The following is a 12,493-nucleotide window of genomic DNA, read 5'->3' on the forward strand; positions in this document are numbered from 1 at the left end:
CACACCCATCCTGCTCCGTCTTCACTGGCTCCCTGTGTCCTACAGAATCGAATATAAAATCCTACTAATAACCTACAAAGCTTTAAATAACCTCGCACCAAACTACATCAGTGACCTCCTCCATCACTATGTGCCTGCCCGCCCACTAAGGTCCTCTGATTCTGGTAATCTTGTTGTGCCCCTCACTAATCTACACTCTATGGGTGACAGGGCCTTCAGCTGTATAGCGCCCAGACTCTGGAATGACCTACCAAAATTAATCAGGTCAGCTGACTCCATGAATTCTTTTAAAAAACAACTCAAAACTCATCTGTTCAGGAAGGCTTTTAGCTCCACTTGACTTTATTACCCTTCTCTCAGTTTACTTCTCTGTCAAGATGCCAATGTAACCTGTGTGTGTGTGTGTGTGTGTGTGTGTGTGAGACCATCAATTATGTTGTCTGTTTTTTTAAAATTTACTGTCTTAATCTTCTTTATTTATTTATCTGGTTTGTACAATGCTATATACTGTTTATTCTGCCGTTCTTTATTATATTCTGTAAGTGCCTTGAGCATGGGAAAGGCGCTATATAAATAAAATGTATTATTATTATTATTATTATTATTATTATATATATACATATCTACATATACACATATCTACATATATATATACATATACACATCCACATATATATACATATATATATATATATATATATATATATATATATATATATATATATATATATATATATATATATATATATACACATATCAACATATATATACACACATACATAAACACACACATATACATACACACACACACACACATATATATATATATATATATATATATATATATATATATATATATATATATATATATATATATATATATATATATATATATATATATATATATATATACACACACACACAGACACATATATATATATAAATATTTACATATCTACACATATACACATCTAGATATATATACACATATATATACATATGTACATATATATATGTACATATATATATATCTATATATATCTAGTCATACATACATAGATAGATTGACACATATATATATACATATGTACATATATATATGTAATTGTGTTGTCATTGTTATGAGTGTTGCTGTCATATATATATATATATATATATATATATATATATATCAAAATACCCGCGCTTCGCAGCGGAGAAGTAGTGTGTTAAAGAGGTTATGTAACTATATATATACATAAACATATATACATATATATACATATCTACATATACACATATCTACATATATACACATATACACATCCACATAAACATACATATATACATACATACACATATATATATATATTATATATATATATATATATATATATATATATATATATATATATATATATACTGTATATATACATATCTACTTATTGGCTCCTGTATTTAGGATATAGCGGGTTGGATAATGGATGGATGGACATCTGTATGCATAGCCCTATTTGCCCGTTTTCGTTTTTTTTTCTTTCTTCAGTAATATTTCAGTAAACCCGGAGCTTGTCAGTTCAAATCCTGGTACTGACACCACTGTGTGACCCTGAGGAAGTCACTTCACCTGCCTGTGCTGCAAAAAACAAAAGTAATGTAACAAATTGTACCTCAGATGTTGCAAGTTGCTGGAATAAAGGCATAAGTAAAATAGATAAATATGTATTATACACATAGGAACTATTCATTTATTTTCAGTTAAGTCATCTGCAGCAAACTTTTATAAATGAGGGTTTCTCAGTGCAAACTGTTTCTTCTTCATTGACGTTTTCTCTTGGAGAGGTTTTTTCATTTCATTGAAAATGAAAGCAGCAGCTGCCAAAATATGTAGCTTTCTTATTAATTTTTCAACATTGTGTAAAATAAATGTATAAAGTAACATAAAAGGTTTAAATACTGGTTATCCTTTTACACTAAAATATTACTATAGAGATACAAAAAAAGTAAAATGGATATGTTCTTTTTCTTTAAGGAGATTAAATATTACTGAAGAAAGAAAAAAAAAATTAAACAGCCAAATGGGGCTATGCATACGAACTTAAAAGGTTTAAATAAAACAGAAATATATATTTTATTTTTACTTGCTTAACTTGTGGAGGGTGTATCCTGTAGCAAAGCCCTAACTTTTTTCGTGAAAGCCCGTTTCAGTAAATAAGTCTTAAAAAAACGTGTAAAGATATTGACAATAAGCTAAGCAAACCCAGGAAGACATGGAATCGTTTAAATCAAGTATCATTACATCTTCCTTTCTTAAAGAGAAGTAAGGCAGTACTTATAAGCTTACATATTTATATATAGACATACATATATATATTTATATATCTATATCCGAAGCCGTGCAAGCACACTCTTGAGAATGCAACGTATAGTTGTACAGAAGAAAAGCAATCTTGCCTCAAATGAATGGCAACCTTTTGTAGGTCTATGAACTTAATTTAAACTTTAGGTCTACACGGTGCTTTCTTTCCGAAGTACCTGCACTCATGAATATGTCTGTATGTGTCAGTCGGTCAAATCCACGCGCCTCGCACCGGCGAAGTACCGCTTTTAAATTTTTATTAAGAAGAATATAAAACGTTTTTAAATTGAGGGAAAATATACTAATAACAGTTTGTTAAGGATCTGTTTTTTTGTGAAGCTGCCTTTACTCGAGTGATCACTTCGACCTGACTTGGTGGCCAACTATAAGCGTTACCTGGTAGGTAACCACCCATACAATCAGATTGTGAATCAGACTACGAATGCCGTGAATGTAATTACACACTCACTGCACTTGCTTATGGTAATCAAACCTCGGACGTCAGCGCTAGAGGGGCTTAGCAGCGGTGAAGTATTGCTTTTAAATTTTAATTAAGAACAAAAGAAAACCTCAGAGGTTCGATTCCCGTAAGGGAGTGAAGTGAGTGTCCGGTTACCTACCAGGTAACGCTTATGGTTGGACAGCAAGTGACGTAACATCAGCCACGGTGCCTTCAGTTGTGAGAAGCAGATCATAGAATGATTGAAAATAGTTTTGCATTTACCTTTTTAGTAAAAGGCGAGCTTTTAAGCCTGAGAAATCACCCCGTAAATGCACACGTTTAATTGCACATGTGTAAATATGTATGGTTACACAGTATTAAAAGACAGTGAACAACGTCAGTTACCTTTGTTCCCGCGTTTGATAAAAGGCGAGCTTTTAAGCCTGAGAAATCACCCCGTAAATGCACACGTTTAATTGCACATGTGTTAATATGTATGCTTACACAGTATTAAAAGACAGTCAAAAATTAATGTCATTTACCTTCGTTCCCGCGTTTGACTCGTGCTGTAAATCTCTTCCTTGTTTTTAGTTCACGTGATTACGTAGGAGGCGTGATGATGCGATACGTGACTCCGCCTCCTCCATTAGAGTATATGCACAAAAAACATGTTCCAGTTATGACCATTACGCGTAGAATTTCGAAATGAAACCTGCCTAACTTTTGTAAGTAAGCTGTAAGGAATGAGCCTGCCAAATTTCAGCCTTCCACCTACACGGGAAGTTCGAGAATTAGTGATGAGTCAGTCAGTCAGTCAGTGAGTCAGTGAGGGCTTTGCCTTTTATTAATATGTATAGATTAATATGTGTATATATATATATATATATATATATATATATATATATATATATATATATATATATATATATATATATATATATATATATATAAAATTATATATATATTGTGATATATGGCCGGCAGTTTATCCCGGCCAATACCCCCACACCGCTAGATGGGCCCTGAATTCCTGCAGGGCATCATGGACATTGGAGTTTTACTTCACAGCCGTGCTGGATACCGTGGGGGCCGCCAGGGGATGCTGCAGGGAGGCACGGGGATTTGTATTTTCCATATAGCCCGGAAGTACTACCTTGTCACGAGAATGGAAGAAGTGAAGTACTTCCGGGCTGAAGAAAAAGAAGAAGATTTAATCTGACCCGGAAGTGCTATGAAATCACATGGACTGAGGGACAGAGGCACTTCCGGGTCATGGAATATAAAAGGACTGTGGGAGATCCCAGCAGTGAGCCGAGTTGGGAGGGTGTGGAATGGAGCTGCTGGGAGTGGAGGATTAGGAATTGTGTTTATTGATTAGTGTATTGATTTATTGAGTATTGTGGAGTGGAGGTGCTTTGTGCACAGTATTATTATAATAAATTTAATTATTGGATTTTTCCTCCAATTTTCAAAATTCTTTGTCATTTTACAGAACTGGTAACCACTGATTCCTGTTATTGGCCACCCCTACAAAATACATGGAATAAGTTAGATAAAAAAAAATATTTTTTGGGTGGTACATTCCTTTAACTCCCACCTCCAGAGGAGCTTCTCCTGTACTTTGGGAAAGTCCAAAGTCAAGATGTCAGTAGTAGAGGCAGCTGAAAAGATCTGTGGCCATTTGCCACACAGTGGATTTGCCTTGCCCAGCAAATGCTGGCTGTGCCACATGACATTGTGGATCAAGTTTAGCTCCAGTGTTGGATCTCTTTGAGCTGTATGCTAGAAAAGTGCAGAGTTTGTCTATTTTATAGTTAATCTGGGCATTCCTGTTACGTTTTATCTTTTGTTTGAAACTCATTTAATCTTGGATTGTCTGTTGATTCTTCATTTTGTACAGATGTGTCATGATCTACATTTATGTGTTGAAAGCATGTATCCCCTGTGAAACTGTGTCTGACTGTATGTTCATGACCACAAAACGGTATAAATGCTCTTAATTTTTTTGGCTAATTCATTAAAACTGTTAACAAATCAGTATGTCTGGACTGCTGTATCACCACATTCACATCACGTCATGTCATTTTCTAACACACTTGACCCATACCAGGGTCTTTGGGGTTGCTGAATCCTATTCCAAGCCAGCATAGAGCGCAAGGCAGGAACAAACCCTGGACAGGCCACCAGTCCATTGACCTCCATACTCATACTCATTTATTAATTTGTTTATTATTTTCATTGCGAATTATCTTTGTTAAGTACTATCTGTTCTCACTCATGATTGATAATTTCATCACAGCAGGCAGTGTGGTGTAGTGGTTAATGCTTTGGCCTCCAAACCTTAAGGTCACGAGTTTAAGTCCCGCTACTGACACTGAGTGACCAGGAGCAAGTCACTTGACCTACCTGTGCTCCAACCGAAAAACCAAAAGAAATGTAACAATTGTATCATAAGTACATGTAAATGATTTCTCATAACCTGCATATGATTTGTGGGTGGAGGTGTCTCTGATAGATAGATAGATAGATAGATAGATAGATAGATAGATAGATAGATAGATAGATAGATAGATAGATAGATAGATAGATAGATAGATAGATACTTTATTAATCCCAATGGGAAATCCACTCTGGATTAATATCATAAAATAAATAAGTCACACCATGTTGCAGTGTGAATCAGCAATGGACAGGTCGGGTTTTATTACTCGCACATGAAGGAAACCCCAGGACCCAGTGGCAGACTCCATCAATAAGGGAAGTTGTCAAGTTGAAGTAAGGTCTTCCATTGAATGTAAGTGAGAACATTTCCAGATTTGACTAAGAGATACTGGCAGGCAGAAATGTAGTCTGCTACAGCAGAAGCTGAAAGCAAAGCCTCATCTGGATGGAGTTTAGTGAGCCAGTGGAGATTTACTTTAGGACGGCCTCAAAGAGCTTCTGGCAAACCATCTGATGACTCAGAAAGGAAAAAACAGAAGCCGCCCAGGCTGTTCTCTGCCTTAAGGGAAAATGTTGACCTCAACTCAGGGTATTGTCAGGAAGTAGCTGGAGCTCCTAAATCACGTGGATTTTCCCTCTTTGGAGGAGGAGGCAGTCTCTGAATCATTTTTTGGGATTGGGTCCACCTCTGTGACTGAAGTTGTTGATCCTGCAATGTTGCAGAGATGGATGAGATCTGAGCAGAAAAACTACTGGGTAATGGGGAGATGTTTTGGCTGATGTGCCTGTTTAGTGTTGTATGGAGGTCAGGGATAGTGTCTTGGCATTGACTGGAGTTGGTACCATTTTTAAAGAGACAGAGACAAGAGGGTGTGTTCCTATTGCACAGGATCACACTCTTCAGCTTTCCCAGTAAAGCCTATCCCTGGGTTTTGGAAAACAGACTCTTTCAGAGAGTTGAACTTCAGATTCATAAGGAACAATATGGACACCATCCTGTCTCTGGAACAGAAGACCAACGCTTTGTTCTTACACAGGTACTTGATTATGGATGTGTGCCATTGCTCTGTATATGGGATCTGTGCATTCCATGGTTTCATATGGTGTTTTTGGGTTCCAGGGCTCCTGCTGTGTGTCATTCAGTCCCCATACTTGTAGAGCTAGAGTTGCGTTACCATGTAAATGAGAACCATTGCATGTGTGTGCTTGACATATCTTGACATGGACAGGATATGAAGGAACAGCCAATGCTTGGTGGATATCCATTTTGGGAACCCAACGGTTGCATCTGTACTCTTTGCCTCATGATCTCCATTGCACACTGGAATAGCTTACAACTTAGTGTGATGCTGTTGGGATGAGAATTGGCACAACCACATCTTAGGTCATGATCTCTCCCAGAAAAATAGCTGCAGATTTCCTGTGGGTAAGTGTAAACCCCTGTGAATTTCAGAAGTATCTAAGTATGAGGGGGAGTCAAACTAAAGTTTGAAAATGGAATTTATTAGAAAACTAGCAAAATACCCGCACTTCGCAGCGGAGAAGTAGTGTGTTAAAGAGGTTATGTAAACATATATATACATATACATATATACATATATATACATATCTACATATACATATATCTATATATACATATATATACATATATATATATATATATATATACATATACACATCCACATATATATACATATATATATATATATACACATATCAACATATACAGTATATGCACATACATATACACACATACATACACACACACATATACAGTACATATATACATATATACATACATACATAGTGCGTTGTAACACGGGCTGCGATTGTTACATGGGAAGGAGACGACAAATCACAGCTTCCCGCTTTCTAATCGGGCCTGTGATTGGTGCTTTGACTGATGTCCAGATCCCACAGTATGTCCCCTTAGGAGAGGCGTTAGGCAAGTGTAATTGAATAGCGGTGCTGCAAGTTTAGCTTTACACCTGTTTTTAAGGCTTATTGACTGAAAGGGGCTTTCATGAAAAAACTTAGGGCTTTGCTACAGGATACACCCTCCACAAGTTAAGGAAGTAAAAATAAAGGTATATATTTCAGTTTTATTTAAACCTTTTAAGTTTGTATGCGGGCGGCATGGTGGCGCAGTGAAAGGTGCCAGTTAGGAGACCCGGGTTCGCTTCCCTGCGTGGAGTTTGAATGTTCTCCCCGTGTCTGTCTGGGTTTCCTCCGGGTACTCCGGTTTCCTCCCACAGTCCAAAGACATGCAGGTTAGGTGCATTGGCGATTCTAAATTGTCCGTGGTGTGTGGGTGTGTGTGGGTGTGTGCGCCCTGCGGTGGGCTGGCACCTTGCCCGGGGTTTGTTTCCTGCCTTGTGCCCTGTGTTGGCAGGGATTGGCTCCTGTATTTAGGATATAGCGGGTTGGATAATGGATGGATGGACATTTGTATGCATAGCCCCATTTGCCCGTTTTCAAATCCTGGTACTGACACCACTGTGTGACCCTGAGGAAGTCACTTCACCTGCCTGTGCTGCAAAAAACAAAAGTAATGTAACAAATTGTACCTCAGATGTTGCAAGTTGCTGGAATAAAGGCATAAGTCAAATAGATAAATATGTATTATACACATAGGAACTTATTTTCAGTTAAGTCATCTGCAGCAAACCTTTATAAATGAGGGTTTCTCCTTTTTAGATGCAAACTGTTTCTTCTTCATTGAGGTTTTCTCTTGGAGAGCTTTTTTCATTTCATTGAAAATTAAAGCAGCAGCTGCCAAAATATGTAGCTTTCTTATTAATTTTTCAACATTGTGTAAAATAACTTTATAAAGTAACATAAAAGGTTTAAATACTGGTTATCCTTTTACACTAAAATATTACTAAAGAGATACAAAAAAAGTAAAATGCATATATTGTTTTTCTTTAAGGAGATTAAGTATTACTGAAGAAAAAAAAAAAAACTTAAACAGCCAAATGGGGCTATACATACGAACTTAAAAGGTTTAAATAAAACAGAAATATATACCTTTTATTTTTACTTCCTTAACTTGTGGAGGGTGTATCCTGTAGCAAAGCCCTAACTTTTTTCGTGAAAGCCCGTTTCAGTCAATAAGTCTTAAAAAGAGGTGTAAAGATATTGACAATAAGCTATGCAAACCCACCAAGACATGCAATCGTTTAAATCAAGGCGCGAGTCGAAAAACACCATCCGATACTATTAGTTAACGATTAACACATTTCTATATGTATTGTAAGCATACAATACAACTGATAATATGTTGAGCTTATTTATCTGGTGTACCGACATTTTTGCGCGTTTAACGGCTGAAATCTAACGTGGTTTGTGCCCTTCAGAATGAAAACAGGTTGCATTTACCTTTTTAATAAAAGGCGAGCTTTTAAGCCTGAGAAATCACCCCGTAAATGCACACGTTTAATTCTTTATCACTTCAAACAACTGAACTATCCAGAACATTTCAGGCATACATCCAGCATTCAAACTATGTATAAAAAGCACAACTGTTAAAGGAATTCAGCATTTCTTAATTGAAAATGTTCCTTTAATCCTCAACATGTCTCAATGAGTCGTTCTGGTGGTTTTACTTGACGTTTTGATCTTCTGGTTAATTGTGTTTGCAGTTGAGATGTTCTTTCCTGATTTATACTTGTTTTCTCGTTAATATTTGTTTCGCTGGTGTTAGTGTTCTGATTAGAGCTTATTGGTCCTTTGATGTCTCGACGGTTTCTTCTTAGAACAGCTCCTATTACGCAATTCCATCACATACTGGTCTATTGTTTCGCCGCTTTTCTGGAAACATGTAAAAAACTTGTGCCGCTCAAACGTCACATTGCGCTTTGGGTTGCAATACGTTTCGAATTTTTCAACTATTTTGTTCAATTTCATATTGTCTCCATCTTCTTCAAACTGAAAATTGTTATACACCTCTAGCGCCTCTTCGCCAATTACATGTAGAAGCATAGACGCTTTCATTTTTTCACTTTTCCTATCTGCTTCAATCGCAGCAAGATACAACTCGAATCTCTGTTTAAATCTTTTCCAATTTTCAGCTACATTTCCCTTTAACTGGAGATTTGGTGGGGGCTGTAATCCTTCCATATTTTTTTTTCTCTTTTGCTAGAACGTCTTAGCGCTTTCTGACCACGTTTTCGGGTTACTCACAGACACGAGACTCGTTCAAAAGCTGAACCTCTTCTTCACATTCCTCTTCCAATCCGCCACTTCTGAGACCATGTAGTGATCTTGTTAGGTTCGTAGTTTAATCAATACACAGGATTGAAAGATATAATAACTTTTTAATAGACAGACTTTAGAGACATTTACTGTACAAGTTACTACTCGTTCTTTAGTTCACGCCCATTCTCCTACTTGCATCGGCATTCACAGGCATTACTAATCATTCTGTAAGTATCCCTTAATAGACCTTACTAATCAACTATCATTACAAAATCCAACGTGGTTTGTGCCCTTCAGAATGAAAACAGTTTGCATTTACTTTTTTAATAAAAGGCGAGCTTTTAAGCCTGAGAAATCACCCCATAAATGCACACGTTTAATTGCACATGTGTTAATATGTATGCTTACACAGTATTAAACCCACCAAGACATGGAATCGTTTAAATCAAGGCGCTGCGCTACCTTCTTCCAGATCGGTCCCAAGGCGTTTCACGTGATTACGTAGGAGGCGTGATGACGCGATACGCGACTCCGCCCCCGTCCATTACAGTATATGGACAAAAAAGAGGTTCCAGTTATGACCGTTACGCTTTGAATTTCGAAATGAAACCTGCCTAACTTTTGTAAGTAAGCTGTAAGGAATGAGCCTGCCAAATTTCAGCCTTCTAACTACACAGAAAGTTGGAGAATTAGTGATGAGTGAGTGAGTGAGTGAGTGAGTGAGTGAGTGAGTGAGTGAGTGAGTGAGTGAGTGAGTCAATGAGGGCTTTGCCTTTTATTAGTATAGATGGAATGAATCTTAACAAAACTGATCATGTCATTTCTCAATGTAGTCTCCACTCTTCTCAATGCCTGGAAGTGCTTGGATTCCAGCAGAATAGAAGGTTTTGTCTTGTCCTCACCACCACTCGTGTAACGCTTTCTTCATGTCGTCATCTGTCTTGAATCGATGACCACCCATATGTTTTTTTAGCAGTCCAAAAAGGTGGAAATCATACGGTGCCAAATCTGGCAAATACAGAGGAGGTGGCAATACCTCAGACTTCAGTTTCTCCAGACAAGCCTTGGTGCTCTTAGCAGTGGGCGGGCAGACGTTGTCTTACAGCAAAAAGACTCATTGAGACAGCAGTCCCCACCACTTGGATCAAATAGCAGACTTCACGTTGGTCTCCAGCAAGTCACAGTAACTTACACTAGTGACTGTAGTACCCCTTGGCATGTAGTGTCAACTTGAGTGAACGAGTGGTTGTGAGGACAAGACAAAACCTTTTATTCTCCAGGTAGGTGGCACCAATGCATTGAGAAGGGTGGAGACTACATTGAGAAATGACATAATCAGTTTTGTTAAGGTTCATTCCATTTTCTAATAAATCCCATTTTTTAACTTTAGCTTGACTACCCCTCGTACTTTAGGATCAGGTTCACAAGTGAGGGTGGACATGATTGTGAGATAGAGAAATGAGTTGGTGCAGTGGCAGCACTTTTAAGATTGTTATATTGGACTGTGATGGTAAAACATGAGACAAGTCTGCATAAAAAGAAAACATAAAGAGATACAGTGTGATCCTTCGGACATGTCCTGGTGTGCTCTGTTATCTTCTGATGGGTTTACCTCCTGTTGGATCCTAACTATAATGTTCATACTACCTCAAATGGCTCCAGTTAGTTTGGTTAAGCAGCAGTTTTATTTGGAAGTCCTTCCACATTACTGAGAGTCTCACCCTGTTACAGCGAATGAGCTCAGCAAGCCTGTGCAGGAACCTCATTTTGGTGGCCTGGACTTGTGATCTCAATTCTTCTAAGTTACCACCCAGTGTTTACAAGTACAGTAATGTAAACTGACCAATAAGTCGAATCTTGGTTTTCCACAGGGAAGTTTTTGTGGGGGGAGCTGGTCAACTCAACTCAGCATGTTGCTGCTGCAATCTCACCAGGAAAAGTTAATAAAGTTGTTCAATATTTGGATATATCAGATGTTCTGTAACAGGGTTATGGGTGTATTTATTGTTTCCTTAACTTGGAAACAAGATTTCTCAATATGAATGTTATAATTTTTGGCCAAGTTTGGGGTGCCCTTGCCCTTTGGAAATTGCATGTAAGATTTCATGCACTCAAGAATACCATATGCCCAAGAAGGTTGACAGGGGTGTAAGGATACTTCTGGACCAGTCCACTGAAATGTGGTCACTGGAGACAACTAAGACACATAGATTTGCTTGAATGATAAGTGAAGCAGGAAACCACAGGAACATTTGAACAAGAACAACATTAAGAAGAAACTGTCTGAACAGAGTGGCACCCAACAAGACAGAAGGAGCAGATTAATGGATAGTATTAATTAAGAAGAATGGTACACTGAGAGAAAGTGCTGGGAATACTTAGCCAGTGCTGGTAATGGGTTTTTATGGATATGTCGATACTAAACATTGTTACCTCTTCAAAGAGTGAGGCAACTTTCAAGTAATCACATAATAGAGGATTAAAGAAAAAAATGTTTTGATTTTTTCTGTGCTGATTAATATGTCATCTATCTATGCTATTCTAGTGAGTTAAAGGAACTCATTGGGATAAACTATGAGCAGAAACGTCACATTTCCATCTGAACAGTCACCTTATTTCTAAATGATGTTAATCAAGGGCATAAGGGTATTGTCATCTTCACAAGTGTGATGGATGACCAGGAAGGATTGGGGTTCCGGCTGGGATGGACCCTGATCCCTTACCTGGCCTGCAGGCCAACATAATAAGGTGGTCTGAGGTAAGGTGTTCACTTTCTGAGCCAAGTGGTTGGCACACCATGCCAATATGGATGGATTGGTATCACAGTGTGGTTACCTAGTCAGAAGGCCAGAAAGGTGGACAGACTTGGTGCCCTGGGAGAGCAGCATCCCTGGGCTGGTGTACCCATACACACACCTGTAGGGTGTAGTGGGAGTTGTAGTCCTATAGAGGGAGCCCTGCTGGGGTCCGTGGGTGCCACCAGGGGGTGTTTCAGGGAATGGCTATCTCTGCTTTATGGGGCTTCCTCCATGCTAGTCTCTCTGAAGCCAGATGTATAATATAATACATCTGGA

Source organism: Erpetoichthys calabaricus, chromosome 8 (genome assembly GCF_900747795.2).
Source record: "Erpetoichthys calabaricus chromosome 8, fErpCal1.3, whole genome shotgun sequence".
NCBI lineage: Eukaryota > Metazoa > Chordata > Cladistia > Polypteriformes > Polypteridae > Erpetoichthys > Erpetoichthys calabaricus.